This window comes from Papio anubis, chromosome 14 (genome assembly GCF_008728515.1).
Source record: "Papio anubis isolate 15944 chromosome 14, Panubis1.0, whole genome shotgun sequence".
NCBI classification, from domain to species: Eukaryota; Metazoa; Chordata; class Mammalia; order Primates; family Cercopithecidae; genus Papio; species Papio anubis.
The window spans coordinates 75587636-75606209 of NC_044989.1; the positions used below are offsets into that span (position 1 = coordinate 75587636).

The 18574-nt window shown below is 42.0% G+C and overlaps 1 long non-coding RNA gene across 3 annotated transcripts in view; it reads left to right on the plus strand.

Annotated features, from left to right (window-relative positions):
• The window catches only part of LOC103877070, a 43545-nt gene extending 33535 nt beyond the window's left edge, over positions 1–10010 (plus strand). For all 3 annotated transcript variants that reach the window (XR_004178315.1, XR_002516752.2, XR_004178314.1), the window contains one exon: positions 9548–10010. This is a non-coding gene — a long non-coding RNA (uncharacterized LOC103877070). The remainder of the gene's footprint in view (positions 1–9547) is intronic.
• Positions 10011–18574: the final 8564 nt, after the last annotated feature.

The window sequence follows — 18574 nt, forward strand, 5'->3', positions numbered from 1 at the left end:
GGCTGCAGATGCCATAGATAATGATCCCTCCGATGGATCTAGGCAAAGGAAATGGAAACCCTTCTGGAAAAAAATTATATATATATATTTTTTTGAGACAGAGTCTCTTGCTCTGTCACCCAGGCTGGAGTGCAGTGGCGCAATCTTGGTTCACTGCAACCTCCCTCTCCTGGGTTCAAGCGATTCTCCTGCCTCAGCCTCCTGAGTAGCTGGGACTACAGGCATGAACAACCTCACCCAGCAAATTTTTGTATTTTTAGTAGAGATGGGGTTTCATATGTTGTCCAGGCTGGTCTTGAACTCCTGACCTCAAGTGATCCATCCTCCTCAGCCTCCAGAAGTGCTGGGATTACAGGCGTGAGCCATGCACTCAGCCGGGAATTTATAATTCTTGATGCCATTTAAAATATCTGTGATTCATAAGAGGAGGTCAAAATGTTAACATTAATAGGAGTTTGGAAGAAGTTAATTTCAACCCTCATGGATGACTTGGAGAAGTTCAAGACTTCAGTGGAGGAAGTCACCGCGGATATGGAATAAATAGAGAACTACAATTAGAAGTGGGGCCTGAAGATGCAACTGAATTGCTGCAATCTCATGATAAAACTTGAGTGGATAAGGAGTTGCTCCAAAGAAAGTGGTTTCTTGAGATGGAATCTATTACTGGGGAAGATGCTGTGCACATTGGTGAAATGACAACAAAGAATTTAGAATAGTACATAAACCCTAAGTTGATAAAGCATTGGCACAGTCTGAGAGAATTTACTCCAATTTTGAAAGGAGTTCTAGTGTGGGTAAAATGCTATCAAACAGCATCACATGTTACAGATAAATCTTTTGCAAAAGGAAGAGTCCATTGATACAACAAATTTCATTGTTGTCTTCTTTTAGAAAATGGCTACAGCCACCCCAAACTTCAGAAACCACCACCCTGATTAGTCAGCAGCCATCAATATCAAGCAAGACCCTCCATTAGCAAAAAGAGTATGACTCACTGAAGGTTCAGATGATTGTTAGCATTTTTTAGCAATAAAAAATTTAATTATGATACATACTTTTTTCTTAGATATAATGCTATTGCACATTTAAGAGACTAGAATTTAGTGTAAACATAACTTTTACATGTACCAGAAAACAAAAACATTTATGCAACTCAAGTTACTGTGATACTTGCATTATGGCAGTGGTCTGGAACCAAATCTACAGTATCTCTGAGGAAGTATACCTGTATTTTTATCAAAGCAACTGTTTCTCCAGATGAAACTAGAAAGCACGATTTATGAAATTCTGGATGAATTGGAATAGTAAACTCCTAGAGCTTCGTACATCCCCAAGAGAGGTTCCCATTTTCAGTGAAACAAGGTGAGGAGCCCCGAGGCCCACAGAGGCTCATAACCAGCAGTAGACGTGAATTGGTGTGGGCTGGCTAGACATCTGAAAGTCCTCCATCATGAAGGCTGGCCAGGTCTCAGGATCAGATGAGAGGCTTAGAAGCCAGGTATTCAGTTGTAAATCAAGACCATACACATTCCTCCATTATCTGGCATTATGTAATGGAGGGACCAAGATATCACTGGGGTAAAGGAGGACCAGGAAAAACATCCAAAATTTGACTGAGATGATTTGAAAGTAAGTGGAAGAAGAAGAATAAGAAAAATTAAGAAATATGTGTCAACAAAATCAGAATAGTGGTTTCCCTCTGGAAGAATGAATAATCAGGAGGAACACATGGGTCTTCAAATGCATGCATAGCATTATACATATTAAGTCAGATAGATGGTAGGTACCTCCTCGAGTGTCTAGATGATTCCATAATACAGTTTTTAGAAGACATGTGTTACTCTTCTGGGCTGAAGAGATAAGCTGTCTGGACATAAGACTCTAGACAGATTTAAGAAGGGTGGAGCGATTTCTTCACAAAAGGAAACTAAACTCAATTTTTCACAAAAAAATGAAACTAAACTAGTGTCCCAAGAGGGAGATGAGTAATGGTGAAGCCATCTGTAAACATCAGCAGAGGTTGCTGGAAGCAGGGAATGGACTGCTTTCAAATAGCAGGATAGAAGTTTTCTGTCCTCAGGTTGCAGAGGCAGCAGCTCCCACTGCCCAAGAACTCTGCTCTCAGGTTGGTGGTACATGAAGTCTCAAAATTATCTGTTCCCATAAGCTTGGGGGTGTGTGTGTCCTTCTGTGTGTTCTCTGCCATTCCACAGGCTGTGTGTGTTGTTGTTGTTGTTGTTGTTGTTGCTGTTGTGTGTGGTTGGGGGGTGGGCCAGAGGGAATTCAGAGGGGGCTTAGAGGCTCCAAAATAAATAAGCAGATGAATGTCTAGTTGCCCCCTTCACCCCTGAAGTGGAAGACAGATTCTTTTAGTATCCTCTTTGCTCTATCTTTAGCAATAAAAAATTTATGCTGCATACATTTTTCTTAGATATAATGCTATTGCACATTTGAGAGGCTAGTGTAAGCATAACTTTTATATGTAACAGAAAACAAAAACATTTATGTGACTCACTTTACTGTGACCATTACATCAGTGGTCTGGAACGAAATCTACAGTATCTCTGAGGAAGTATACCTGTATTTTAATCATAGCAACTGTTTCTCTAAATGAAATTGGAAAGCACAATTCATGAAATTCTGGTTGAATTGGGATAGCGACCTCTCAGAGCTCTGCACATCCCCAAGAGAGGTTCCCATTTTCAGTGAGGCAAGGTGGGGCATCCCAGGGCCCGCAGAGGCTTATGTCCTTGTTCCAGCCAAGGCAGAGAAACACAGTAGAGAACTGGACATTTGACTGTGCTCTGGCCAAAGGTGGTGAAAATGAGTAAGAGTCCTGATCCATAGCTAACTGGGATGTCCTCGTTCCAAGCGGCACTGCTACAGTTTCTCAGGTGCATCTCACCCAAGGACACAGTCAGGCATCAGGGACCAGGGGGCAGAGCGATCTGGCCAATAGTAGGTGTGCAGGAGGCAGCAGCCTGCAGTATCTGGGGACAGCCACAGGGGTTCCCTGTATGGCCAGTGTGAAAGGCAGGAAGAGGATGTGAAACTGCTCATAGGAACACAGCCCTCTCACTGATTGCTGAGGCCAGGTGGTGGAGGGTGATAATATAGGATCATGCCCTAGAAAACACCAGGTAATCACATGTATCAGTATAACCTTTGTCTATTTCTCCCAACACATGTCTGAGCAACATACTGAGTTTAATTTAGTGTTGCATCGAAAGGAAGGAAAATATGATCTATACATGTAGATTCAAAGGGATCTTTGCTAAAATTATTACTAGATGAAGACTAGTGTCTTTTATACAGGTTGGTACTAAATCTATGAATGAGTATATTAAGAGGAATTAAAATGGCATGTCTGAATAGAACTAAGGGGAAGAGTTAATTTATGCATCATTTTTTACTAAACAATGAAGTCTAGACATGTTATTTGTGCTCAGTCGTGAATAAAATGCAGCTTTCAATTTCTCCGTGATCGAAGGATGATTATTTCCACAGGCTTATTTAATACTGGTCTGACATCATTTAGCATAATATAATTACCTGAATTGAAATTTCATTTAAAGAAATTAACGGGGTCATGACCCCACAAAATGTTTTGTAGCCAAGATGCACTTTTTGTTGAGAAAAATGATTCTTACAGTGTGAACCACCAATGTGACCCACATCTGTCCTGTTGTATCTTCACGATACATATTGATATTAGGATCCTTGTAGGATAGCAGCATTTTGTGAAGGTGCACCAAAATGAGACTTTTTTTCAAGCTTGCTGTTGAAGAATTGAAAAACTAAATTGTTCCCAGCATTGGAGTTTGACTGTAAATAAGTCACACCCTAGAAAGTGAGAAAAATTGGATGGAAGTGGAAGAAGACACATACTTTCAGGACCCCTCATGGGAAGGGACAGTCCTAGGGCTGTGTAGGCCATCTGCGGAAATTCCATCAAGCCACAGAAGACATATGCTTACCTGGGAGAAGGGCCAGGGTTGGATGAACTACATGCCAAACAGAAGGGATGAGGCAAGGGTGTGGATGGCAGAAGCAGTGGGATTTGGTGGTTAAGGTAGGCAGCTCAGGATATAAATTCACAGACACTAAGCCCATGGTGGCTGTTCCTCTTACATGTGGCCCGGGGTATCTTGCTGGAACAGGAGCTGGATTGAGTAGAAACTTTGCTCCCAGAAGGTTGACTAATGTCCATAGTTCCGGCAGCTAAATGGTAGATCAAGGAATGAACATCTCTTACAACCTCCTCCTGGTGTGCCTTTCTCTATTACAGAGTATGGAAAGCTGAAAACTATATATCCCAGACTTCCTTGCACCAAGATAACCAGAGGCACTCGTGTGAGACCTGAATGTAGAATCAAGTTCTGCAAGGAGGGAAGTGGCAAAATGCGAGGCATCTTTTTTGTGGATGTGGTTCTAGTCAGCATGTGATGGCTCTGGAACCAGCTCCCCCGGTGGTGGCTTCTTGACCCCCAGTTAGACATGGAGTGATGTGTGATCCTGGAGCCAACAGGGGTACACTAGCTTCCTCATCCGCCAACATTCTAATTATAGAAAAAGTCCCTATGCTTTTAGTCAGTTTTCTTCCAAAAGTCATTTCTGGAGACCACCCTAGACCCTGCTTCTCTAACTCTTCCAGAAACTTGGAAGTGCCTAATTTCCTATACTAAATTCCTTTCTATTTATAGTCAAGGGGACCCTGACTGCTACCAGAGCCCTCTCATTTGACCAGGTATTCCGGTTAATCTTTCTGGTGCCTGGAAGCAAAAATCAATACTTCCTAAACCAGAAATATATGTTGAAATATTAATAGTTTGTTTTTCTCTGCTCTGTACTCTACCTTACCTCCCTTTTCAAGCATGAAGGATAACATTATTTTCAAATGATAACCAGAGGAAGCCAACACAAAGACAACTAACGGTCATTTTCTTGACTTTGGGGTTGTTAAACAGACTTGCAAATCTTTGTTTGAGAGCACAGTCTTGAAGGCCAGTATACTACTGATTTACAAGAGCTGGGTGCAACTGAGAAGCTAATGAGGCTTATGTTCAGGGCCTCTCACAAAGCCCGGGGATGGGCCCAGCTGTGTGCTCACAAAGAGCAAATCTCGGGTGCAATCAGTGAAGACAACTGTTTCTTTCTTCTCCACCTGCCCCTCCATCCATCTTCCCTTCATGTTGGGTGGCACTGGAGTGGCATAAAGTGCTTGGGATCTGTATAAAAAAAACCTGTGTTGAGGACACATCCCAGTTGAATATGTTGCGATACATGTATGTAGCTTGCAGATGCTTCTTGTGTCACCAATCCTGTGTAGGAAGAGCCTCCAGGAATAATACTACTCCTTTAAACTATGCTAAATTGTCTAGAGTAATAAGAGGAGGACAAAGAGTCAAAGGTCATATGGTAATATAAATATGTACCATGGTACTCAGAAGTACTGGAAATACACGGGTAGAGAAGGAGAAACAATATCTGTACTGATACTACCAACAGAGAGTATATCTCTGTGTGAAGACATGTGGTTTATCAACTGAGACAGAGGAAAGACTTATTATCTTTCCTGTCTATTAAAAATATATACTCTAAAAGTTGTCATGTAAGAGGTAATTGAAAAATATGCAAATAATACCAGACAAAAGAATCACCAAGTGAACTAAGACAGCTTTTTATGTTAAGCAATTCTTAAAAGAGTTGTCATTTCCTGACATAGGGAAGATTGGAGGAAGAACACACTTTGGGCAAGGAAATGAAGAATTATTTTTGCACATACTCAATTTTGCACATATTAATTTTGAGATAGATATTAGATATCAAAGTAAAGATTTCAAGTAAGTAGTTGGGTATAAAAGAACTGAGTTCAGAGGGGAGGATGGGGAGAGAAAGAAAAATTGGGGAATCATTGATGTATAAATGTCTTTGAAGCTCTGGGCCTGGATGAGATCACCTAGTGCGTGAGAATATATAGAAAAAAGAGATATGAGACACGAGGCTAGGGATACTGGGATATTTGGAAGCCGGGGAGATGGGGAAGAAGCAGGCTAGGGATACTGGGATATTTGGAAGCCGGGAGATGGGGAAGAAGCAACAAAGGAGTTGAGGAGTGGCTGGAGTTGAGGAGTGGTGCCACATAAATGGAGAGAGTTTTTCTATAAATGGAGACAGTTCCTCCATTTACGTGACAACTTCCCATCACCAGCTGGGGGCTGAAGGAAGCTGTTGGAATTCTTTGCATTGAAGGATTTCCTATCATTTTCTTAGGGGACTCATCATTCCTCAAAGTGCTGATTGGGAACTGGAGTGGAGCTGGTGCTGAGTGATTTCTATTCTGACTTCAGCCTGACATATTTTCAAAGCACGCTCCCACCACAGCGAGTGCACTGTTCAGAGCGGTCTCCATAGAAACAACTCCTGTTTTGCCCAACCTACTCCTTTATCTTCCTATCTAGGTTGGACACCTTAGTTTTAGCTGTTTCTCATTTGTAATCCCTGTGCAGACCCACAGCCTTTATAGGTTGACTAACTCCTTAACAAGAGGTGCAGCAGTTTTTGCTACCTCAAATGGCCAATAACATTCCATATTGAGTTCTTATCTCCCACAAAACAGAGGACCCTGTTATACAGCACGAAGAGGACGCAAGCAGGCAGATAACCGGGTGAGAGTTTGCATCATCAGAGGGCACGGCCTCCACCACTTCCTTACTGGTTCCCTCATACCTTATACTCGATGTTCGCAGGGGCTTTGAATTGTAAAATGAGAGGTCACTTTACATGTTAATGTCCAGGCAGAGCAGCGTCAGAAAAACCAATACCCAGGAATGATGAGGAAATGGAAACCATAGAAAATTAACTTTCAATAAAAAGAAAAGAATTTTCTGCCTGCCTGCTGAACTGAAAGTGACAGGAACTTGCTTCTGGATTTATGCTCAATGGATTTCAAGACATCAGATATTTTTAAGGATAAAGTCTTGATCCAGAGGATTCTATACGTCAACTTAGACCAAGTGGATATTTATTGGAGGTGTGTGTCCACTGCTGAGGAACATGTTAATCCAAGAACCGTTCCCAAACAATTCAGGCAGGCAGGACATATTGTGTATCAATTCTATAGTCATAAACTTTAAAATCTTGATGAGTCGGGTTATTTAAAATATAAATGATGATAACTGGCTAAGAAATAGTAGAACTTGAATTGTATTGAGTAGTAATGACAGAAAAAATTTTTTAAGTTTGAGAATTATACCCCAAAAATGCTCTGAGCCAAATAATTGTAATTTTTAAAATCCATTCAATCCTTTAAGGAACAGGCAATTCCCATACCATATATAAAATCTCCTGAAAATATACTAAGATAAAAGCTACTTACTTCATTATATTAAGATAGGATAATTTCTGCTACTGAAACCTGAAAACTATAACACACACACAAAAGAAAATACACAAGCCACGTCCCCTACATTAACACATTTAAAAATTTCAATAAAAGAGTGATCTGATATCATTATAGCAGTCCTTTCTGGACCAAAGTGGTGTCTTCTTCAAGTCATACTCCTTGGGTTGCTGGCTCTAGACCTATGGGGCTACATCAAGAACACAGATGAGCCAGAGTGTCACAGGTTCTTGAAAAACGGGCCGTACGTCTCAGAATTATCTGAGCCAGCCCAGCCCCACCTGCTATTTCTGTTTATGTTCTAGAAATTGCAGACTATGAAAGTTTATCATGATGGTGGAAGAATAAAGGGTGGGAGGGACAAGAGGGCAAAAGTGCTCAGGCTACCTCAAAATCCACACCTATGGGTTACAGAGACTGGGGACAGAGAGTGAACATAGGACAAAGAGTCTGCTTTTCTATTTTCAGGGTGTGTCTGTATAACTAAGTGAAGTCTTTTCTGTTTTTGCTTTGTTTTAAACATTAATTCAGTGGCATTTCCCTTATAATCTGCAAAACTTCCACTAACATTCTGGCATTAGTCTGCCTGTTACTTTGGTGGTGTGTATTTCTTTTTTTTTTTTTTTTTGAGACAGAATCTCGCTCTGTCACCCAGGCTGGAGAGCAGTGCTGCAATCTCGGGTCACTGCAAGCTCTGCCTCCTGGGTTCACGCCATTCTCCTGCCTCAGCCTCCCGAGTAGCAGGGACTACAGGCGCCTGCCACCAGGCCCAGATAATTTTTGGTACTTTTAGTAGAAATGGGGTTTCATCGTGTTAGCCAGGATGGTCTCGATCTGCTGACCTCGTGATCCACCTGCCTCAGACTCCCAAAGTGCTGGGATTACAGGCGTGAGCCATCGCGGCCAGCCGGTGTTGTGTATTTCTTTACATTTCCTTATTGCATTATTTATGGCAAAGTTTGAAGGAGCCATAGAGGAACTGCTGCCCAAATGCCATTTTGAGCTGGAAGTTGAGGCCACTGAATTTTTTTTTAACCAAATCGGTTCACCCATTCTTATTAAAGCCACTACTTTTTTAGGATGCAGCCTTGATACCCAGAGGATGCCAAGAGACATGAGGTGGCCAGTCCAGCCTGAAATGCGATTTCCCTCTGGCTCGCTAGTTGCTCTCCCTAACCCTGTCAGGAGCCTGACACTTCATGTTCCTTCTTATTTCTGACTTGGCCATGTTTTATGAGCTCAGCTTATTGAATTAGTATTTCCACTCCCTTCCCAGTTATGTGTTACACATTCTCCAAAGGGTATGGCTAATAACAAGGTTGGAGCTAGAAATGTGTCCTCAAGCAAGAATCCCTTTGTGTCAACCACAAAATAAATATGGCTCCAGCCGCTGAAAAGAGAAAAATGTCAAGATTTTCCTTTATTTCCTAGAAAGACCTGAACCCCTGGGGGAAATCAGCCTAGTTCAAGCAGACACTTTTCATTAGGTAAAAATAATTAGCCCAAGTGCGTCTTGTTCTTGTTTGGAAAAGCAAGATTTAGGAGACATGCCAAAAGCCTTAATAACACTCTGGATGTAATCCAGAAGAAAGGGGGAGGTCTCCTTATGTTGAGGACCCTGACTTTGCAGGCCTTGGGGTGGGATCAGGTGGTAAATACATGAATATATTACTTCCCAGATTCGCTTTGAGCAGCAACAGGGAGCAGAGCCAGTGTGAGTAAAGAAAACAGCAAAGAAAAATTTGCAGCTTGCAGCCTGCATCTCTGGTTATCAGGCTACTGTGCCTGCTGTCAATGAGAGGGGACGTTGCCCTCCTCCCTCAGCCTCCCTGCAGCCTTTCCTTGCTCTGCAGCCCAGGACATCACCAGCATATAATCAATAGCAGCCCGCAGGCCACACAGGTGGTCCTCCAGTCCCTTGAGCATTTAGTGGCACTAATCAATGCAGTGTTCCCACTAATGACAAGAGACAGCTGCCCTTGATTGACCTAGGTCACACTGGTTGTGCCACCTTGTCCTGCCATTTGGGTCCCGAGAAACTACTTCAAAGATAGTATAATATAGTGCTTGCTGTGTTTATTCTTTAGGTTTACTTTCCCTTAACTCTAGAGTGAATCCTCTTTGCTGTTTGCCGTCTTTTCTCAGATGCCTTGGTGTTGAGACAACACAGAAGGACGTGGTAAACTGAAAAGCTGGACCACTATACAGCTGATGTTATCCTAGACAACGTGTAATCTTTCCTACTGCTCTGCATTCCATCTTAGCCCCTTTTCCACCTCTTTCCACATCTCCCTGTTTCTCTAAAATTCTGGGCAAAATACATCATCAGCTAATTGCCTTTGCTACTTATTTGTAAAAAGGGATTCCAGTGTTTAAAGAGGAAATAGTGTGGTCGAGGGTAATGCACACACATTTAGGAAACATCAAATGCAGTCTTCAGGCCTGGCCCTGCCATTCAGTAACTGAAGACTTGGTAAAGTCATTGAACCTCTCTGAACCTCTGTTCCCTTATTTGTAAACTGGGAAACAAGTCATTACAATGCCGAGTCATCTTTCAGCGACAATGTATGCATGGTGCTTAACATCATTGCTATTACCATCACCAGCTGATTTGTGTTATATTCCTTTTTTTGGTGAAAACTAAATGAGATGTGAAAGTACATTGAATACATTGATAAATAAGTTTTAAAATATTTGCCTACTTTTGGCCAGATGTGGTGGCTCATGTCTGTAATCCCAGCACTTTGGGAGGCTAAGGCAGGTAGATGCCTTGAGGTCAGGAGTTCGAGACCAACCTGGCCAACATGACGAAATCCCATCTCTACAAAAAATACAAAAGTTAGTTGGGTGTGGTGCTGCGCACCTGTAATCTCAGGTACTTGGGAGGCTGAGGCAGGAGAATCACTTGAGCCCAGGAGTGGGAGGTTACAGTGAGCCAAGATCGTGCCATTGCACTTCAGCCTGGGTGATGGAGTGAGACTCTGTCTCAAAAAAAAAAATTGCCTACTTTTTACATATAATAATGTTACATGCATTATAACAACTTTTAGTCTCTCATGACATCCTATGTAAACTTTTTTAAATGCAGTGCTATATTGATTTAAATAACACATGTTATAGGGGAACTGTACATTTTTATGAATCATTTTGATCATTCTATAACTAGTTATAGCTTCTAGGCTATATTATATAGTACATTTTTGGTTTCAAGTGAAGGAAACTAATTTCCTATACAGTGGTCCCCCCTTATCTGTGGGGAAACACCTAGAACTCCTATTGATTGCCTGAAATCATGTTTAGTACCAGATTCTACATACACTGTTTTTTCCATGTGATAACCAAAATAGACATCAGGTGACTAATAGGCAGGTGGTGTATACAGGGTAGATACAGTGGACACAGGGGTGATTCATGTCTGGGGCCAGACAAAGCACCGTGGCGAGAGGTTTTATGGTGCTATTCAGAATGGTGCACAATTTAAACCTCATGAATTGTTTATTTCTGGAATTTTCCATTTAATATTTTCAAACTTTATCTGACCATGGGTAACTAAAACCATGAAAAGCAAAACCACAAATAAGGAAGAACCACTGTATTTTACACACACACACACACACACACACACACAGAATTATATGTATAATATATGTGTCTAGTGACCCTTGAACAACATGGGTTTGAACTGTGCAGGTCCACTTATTCATGAATGTTCTTCTACCTCTGCCAACCCTCAGACAGCAGGACCAAACCTTCTCCCTCCTCTTCCTCAGCCTACTCAAGGTAAAGACAGCAAGGATGAAGACCTTTATGCTGATGAACCACTTTCAGTTAATAAATAGGAAATAAATTTTCCGTTCCTTATGGTTTTTATTATTAACATTTTATTTTTTCTAGCTTACTTTACTGTAAGAATACAGTATGTAATACATAAAATATACAATATATGTGTTAATGACTGTTTATGTTATTGATAAGGCTTTTAATCAACAGTAGGCTATTAACTTTTGGGGGAGTCAAAAGTTATATATAAATTCTTGACTGTGCAGAAAGTTGGTGCCCCAACCCCTGTATTGTTCAAAGGTCAACTGTACTTACATATTCATATATATGAACTATACATAGAATTACACATAGAATTCTATGTAAGTATATATAGAGTGTGTGTGCGTGTGTGTGTGTGTAAAGAACGATGCAGAGGTAGCTTACAAAAACGTTGAAAAAATTGCGGAAACTAGGAATTCGGACCTTGGGATTTGAAATTGGGGATTCGGTACCACTAGTATTGTCCTTGTCCAGTTCTCGTCTCTTCTCCACAGGGTGGAAACCATGGTCACTGGTGTGGTCACCAAGCCACAATCAGCTGGGAAAGTGTATTTCTCCCAGAGTCTGCATGAGTCACATGCCCATGCCAGAAGAAATCACTTCCCTAGGCAATGGAGGCTCATGATTGGCCAGGCCTGGTGAGAGGTGAAGCTCTTACTAGAAGGCGGAAGGAATGTTTCTTAGGCAGATAAGTGCAGCTACCATAATCTCTTACATTCCACTTCATGGCTGCCAGGGCTTACACTCACTGTCTTTTTTTCCATACCCACAATTCTAGAATTCCTAGTGTAACACAGATACCCCATGTGAAATCATATATGCATGCCCCACCACCCCTAAAAGGGGTAGCCTCATCTAGCCTGAGACCCGGATGCTGGCTGATGAGCATGTACAGATACAGCTTCTTATAGTCTGTCAATTTATGGCTAATTGGTCAATCTAACCATCCCCAGCACAGTGAATAACCAATAGTGAAGGGAAAACAGGAAAACCACAACAGGAACTCTCATCTGTAAAGGGGGAACATGAAAACATATGAGATGTTCTCTCCCGGTCTATTGCAGATCCTCTGCATCTGCGCTTGATTGGCTGGTCTGGCTGCCCTGATTCTCCTGCTGGGAGAATTTTCCCTACTTGTTGACCTCCAAGACCATGACTGAGAAACATGTAAGGATATTTCCTCATCAGGGAGCTGCTTTAGCAATGCCCTTCCTGTTGACATGATTTTGGAGCCTGGGAATTGTTTCAGAAGTGGAGTATTATGGGCTGCTTCTTTCTAAGCTGGGTTTTCTTTGTCACTTTAACTTCCTTAAAACCTACTAAACTGCCAGTCTATTCAATTCCTGGGAAAACTTACAGCTAGTAACCAAAGCAATAAATTTTTAAAATCATGATCCTTAACTCCAGATCTTACTCATTCCTTTGCAGTTTTCATCTCTTAGCAACAGGTCTGGGGGCTCTGTCCACTGGACCAGACCTCAGCCTGGCACTGCTATGGTGCAGGATGAAGCAGTGAGCCCTGGTGGGAGGCAGAACCAAGCTCCCACTCTTACAGAAAGTATCAGAAAATAAAGACACAGCAACAGCCTCATGTGTGGGAAGGGGGACAGGGGACTGGTCAGGCTTCGCCCACTTCTGAGGACACTCCCATCCCCCTGTCTTACAGATGCTCTGTTCCCACTATCGCCTTGCTTTTACTCACAAACAGAATTTAACTCCTACCCTCACAGGTCCTGGATTGCTGGTCACAGGAGAAAGATCAGCTGCATTCTGCTCTCTTTCTGCTTCTATTACATGGGTTAAGTTGGACAAGGGCTTGTTTCTTTCTTGCAAGGTCTTCCTGCAGGCCAGAAGTGATACGTAACTAGTACGCCTGTAGGCCCAAAACTGTTTATAAATATTAAAAAACCTACAGCCTTAAGCTTCTTTCCAGTATCTAAACTACCCTCTACCCTTCCCCACTGCCCTGGCCCTTCCCCAGGACCTCCTGAGGACATCACAATTAGCAATTAAGGGGCTGGTGTGAGCCAGTCAGGGCCTCAGGGCCCAGCTGCTCATCCCACATACATCCTGATTGGTGGATTGAGAGCCGTATGAGTTGTTGAAGGTATTTTGAATATCACTCCTGCTGAAAGCCACAAGTAGTCAATATCCATTAAGAATCAGAAATTTTCTGCCAAATCCCCTGCAGTTCCATGTAGGCATATCATCTCAATGCCAATAAACAGGTAACAGTTTAGCTGGGTTTTTTTTTTTTTTTTTCCTGTAGTGCATAAATGTATCTGAGCCAGAATAGACCACAGTCTACGCCTCCATATCTTGAGCCAGCCAAGTTTTGTATTTAAGGTCATCTTTTAAAATCTGTTATTTGAACACTTCAGGCTCCAATTTTTTAAATTAATTAGTAGTCTCTGACTTTTAGTAACATAAGCCAACTTCTGTCTAATTTAGGCGTAAGACAATATTTATTGGAAACATACTGATAGTTTTCAGGCAATGGAACAATAAGAAAATTACACTAAGTTTTTAACAAACATACCAGAATTTTTGTATTCAAAAGAATGTTGTATTTGAAAGTGGTCACTTTGAATGATTTTGCATTTATTCCAACCTCACCATCATTGCTCAGACTCGGTTTTGGACTGTCTGACTTTGAATTGCTTCCCAAAACCTACATTGCATTCTATTGAATATTTAAACTATGCCAGATTTTTGCCCTTTGAAGGTGGATTTAATTTGCTTAGAAAATCATTTGAAAGCACATTTTGTGGCTGAGGTGACTTATCAGTGGTTTGGGTAATAATTTTTGTAAAGTCTTTTTTTGTAGCAGAGACTGAAAAGTAGGGGTGAAATGTTTTCTTTAATATTATCTAAGGTTCTTCCTCCCTTTGCCTGGTTGAAAACAGGTTCTTCCTCTTTTCACTAACAGGTTAATGATGACAATTGGTTAGTAATTGACTGACAATCTTCAGCCAACGGAATGTGTGACCAAAAGAGTGACTTTCAGAGTCCAGAGTCAACTGGATGCTGCAAACTGACCCAAGGGAATAAGGGAAGGGAGCTATTAAGGGAAATAACTAAAGACTGCCATTCTACCTAAGAGACTAATTTAACCATAAGATAGGGAAGTTGGACAAGGGCTTGTTTCTTTCTTGCAAGGTCTTCCTGCAGGCCAGAAGTGATATTTAACCAGTACACCTGTAGACCCAAAACTTTATAAATATTAAAAGAGCTATAGCCTTAAGCCTCTTTCCAGTCTCTGAACTACCCTTACCTTTCCCCACTTGTGACTTGGAAGTCACAAGTAGTGACTTCTGTGAGTATGCTGTTTTGAGAGTATGGCTATGGCAGACAGGGCAAGTGGACCTGAGTTCAAATCCTGCCTTCCCCGTGTGGCCTTGAGCAAGTTACATTACCCTCCTGGGAGCCAGCTGCCCAGTCCACAAAGGAAGGATTATCACACCCATCTTGTGGGTTGTTATAAGAATTACATGTGTATCTTAATTTGAAAAGCCTAGGACAATGCTTAACGCATAATAAATACATGGTGACACTATTGTCTCACCCACAACAGCAGAAATGAGTGTATGTGTTTATTTGCTCTTAAACCCATGCTTGAGCAAAACACGAGAAGGTTTGAGGAAATGCCACACTATATTCCAAAGTAGTAGCATAAAGAATCCATGCATAGGAAACCATATACAAATAAATTCAGGAAGTTTAATATTCTATGTAAAAATGTGTCAAAAGCATGACAAGTATGAGGTGACAAGAAAGGAAATTGCAGCCGAGCGTAGTGGCTCATGCCTATGATCCCAGCACTTTGGGAGGCCGAGGTGGGTGGATCACGAGGTCAGGAGATCAAGACCATCCTGGTTAACACGGTGAAACCCCGTCTCTACTAAAAATACAAAACATTAGCTGGGCGTGGTGGCAGGCGCTTGTAGTCCTGACTATTCAGGAGACTGAGGCAGGAGAATGGCATGAAGCTGGGAGGCAGAGCTTGCAGTGAGCCGAGATCGCGCCACTGCACTCCAGCCTGGCCTGGGCTGTAGAGCAAGATTCTGTCTCAAAAAAAAAAAAAAAAAAAAAAAGAAAGAAAAAAAGAGAAATTGCTTCCAGTGTGACCACCCCCACCTCTTTTATTTTGCTTTTCCTCACCCTGGCTTCCCACTGCTGTCAGTGCTGATTTCCCTGAAGGCTCTGTCCACTCCAGTTGCCAGATCTTCATGTCACTGCATCAGCCTCCCAGGTAGACAGATCTGACTCACAGGGACCCAGCAGGGGCCTCTGGGTTCCCACAGTGTTCAAGTTGACGTGGTATAAAGAGGTGTAATTTAGTGTTCGACCTCTCATCCCTGGGAGCTTCCGCTTTGTCAATGAAGAGTCAACCAGATGCATTTTATTTTAAAATTCTATTTCCTATGTAGCAAGTAACTTTCAAAGATGTGCTCTTTCTGAGCCTTCAAATCATTGTCTTACCTGAATTTTTTTTCTTAGAACCCATGTTTGCTTATTTTATATTTTTTTTTAGTTAACTAATGCTTTATGGAGAGCTATCCTGAGATTTATCATCTCGAGAATTGTAGGTGATATCGTTCCCCTGTTTCTAGCCACACGGGGTGCTGCAGCTTCCCTCTTCCAACCTGGACTGAGAGGCAATTTTGATGAGTACTGCACCTGGCCCAGATACTGGGGCCTGACCTGATGTCCCCCAGAGGAGCTCTGCTGGACTCAGATGGGCCTTCCCCGCTTTCTGCCTCACAAGTTCTCTGATGATGGAGGTGTATCAGCTACTTGTTGTATGGATGTGGCACATGAACCTTCATGGAACATATTCCGGAACGCAGTGTGCCACAGCCAGATCTCTCATCTGGGTCTTTTTTTTTTTAAAGTTGTGCCTGAATGGAAATAGAGATGCTGCTGTGTGGTAGGTGGGGGGAGTGACAGGGCCCTGACTGCTCAGAAGAAAGTCCCCTTTGTGTGGCAAGTGACACACTCTCGGGGTGTGTCTGCTGGAGCAGGTGGTGGGGATGAGGTAAGGCAGGGTATCTGCAGTTCAATGTGTTTCTCAATCTAATGGCGAGGCAGTCATTAAAAATTCTCCAGACTGTGTCGTGCAGGTTTCTTGCATCTCTGAATTCAGTACTTTTGCCAGTTTTTCTTTCTTGTTCTATATATTCTTGGGTATTAAAATACAGTGGTGAGACGAGATAAAGAAAGCAATATTAGTCTACTACCATCTTCTGGTGCAATACTTTATTATAAATTTGTTTTCTTTTGGTTGGTCTGCAGTTTCTGTATCACCATCTGCTAAACATCGATATAAGGTAATCTGCTACTTAGTTTATTTTGAGAACTCTCTGTTCAGAAAAGCATTGAACACACATCAAGTTTGTTGTTAAAGGTACCTGGTATATTTTTTACAAATATATATCTATAGAGAGAGAAATGACTCATGTCCAGTGATTCATGACCACTAGACCAGCCTCTGGATATCAATATTTGAAAGAGATCTTGTCTCTCAGAAACCAAACACGCACTGGTTTGTGGATGATAAAGACTTTTTTTCCACGTGTACATTCTGCCGCCTTCTCCCTGCCAACCTCCCAACCTCTGCCTGAGAATTAGGTAGCACATCATGATAATTACAGACAGCCTCCAGCTTATCCTGGCCTCTTCTAACATGATCCAGGCTTCAGATATCTGAATAGTTCTTAGAGATACCTTTTATTTATACGTTATTTCAATGTGGTTGAAAACAAAGGCCACCGGGCACGGTGCCTCGCGCCTGTAATCCTAACACTTTGTGAGGCTCAGGCAGGCAGATTAACTGAGCTCAGGAATTTGAGACCAGCCTAGGCAACATGGCGAAACTCCGTTTCTACTAAAATGCATAAAAGAAAAAAATATATTAGCCGGGCATGGTGGAGTGTGCCAGCTACTTGGGAGGCTGAGGTATGAGAAGCTCTTGAACCCGGGAGAGGGAGATTGTAGTGAGCTGAGATTGTGCTTCTGTGCTCCAGCCTGGATGACAGAGTAAGGCTCTGTCTCCGAAAACATAAAAGAAAATAAAAAGAAAATAGAAAAGAAAACAAAGGCCATTCACTAAACAGAATGTTTTGCTCTAGATAATTACAGAGCACAGGCAGACTGTGGTGTTTATCAGCTATGAGACCTTGCAGTTGATCTATTATGATGTAACACATTTTGGAAAGATGATTTTTAAAAACATGTGTCCCTGGACTCATGGTAAAATGGTTCCAGGCCTATTATCACAAATTTGCTCCTTTCCGGTGTCATGCATGGTCATTTGAAAGCTACATAATCCTCAGGTGTGAGGGAGTTTTATTCTGGAAAAGCTCTCTTAGATTGTATTATGTACCAGCTTATTTATCATCTAAGTAAAAATGAGCCAGGCATCCAAGGATCTATTAAGCACTTTCACATTGGTCCATTCAAATCCACAGACTTTCAGGCATTAACCCCACAACAGACTTCATGAAATGGCTCATCAAATGCCTGGCAACAGAGGAAGCCATCTGGTGAAGGGTGGATTGTGATTATAACCCATCCAGATTTGCCTTCTCATCAGCAACATCACTGTCGTGTACCTTACTCCTGTAATTGGTCGTGAAAGCCTAGGGACAAAAGATTAAACATAAACCAATCTGACCGCCAGGTTTTTTTTGTGCACCTTTTTTTTTTTTTTTTTTTTTTTTTTTTCTTTTTTTTCTTTTTTAAGTTGGGAGCATCCAATCACACTCATGTCTGAGGTTAGAAAAATTTACCTTGTGGAAATCCCCTTTGTCATTGAAGATGAATCTTGCTCAGCTAACTATTTCCCAGCTGCTGGGCAGCTGGAATATTCACCATTACACCTACCCCTCAGCAAAATCTCCCCACGGCTGAAGGCAAAGCAGTTTAACAGGAATCCTATGGAACAACCACTGCAAAGCTCATTTAGTGGACTTCCGAGCATTTTCACGCCCACAGGAAACTGTAAGAACCACAAAGCCATGCTGAGGAATATACGATGTCAGGCGCAGGTCAGTGCTGATTTCACCAGAGCTCTGTTCAGATCACTTGTGCTGCCATTCCTGTGAAAACACTGTTCCAGTCACGTGGCTGAGCGGTGTGTAGATGAACTAGGCTTCCAAATCTTGGCTGAGGGAGACCACTGGGTCTGACACCTGAGGTTGTTTCCTCATGTGGTTCTACTACGCAGCCGATGCTAACTACTCCAAGCCTAGTTAGCAGACCAGCAGCAGAAGTGGCATGTGGGAGCTTGTTAGAAATGCAGAATCTCAGCCCTACCTAGACTTTCTGAATCAAAATCTGCCTTCTTAA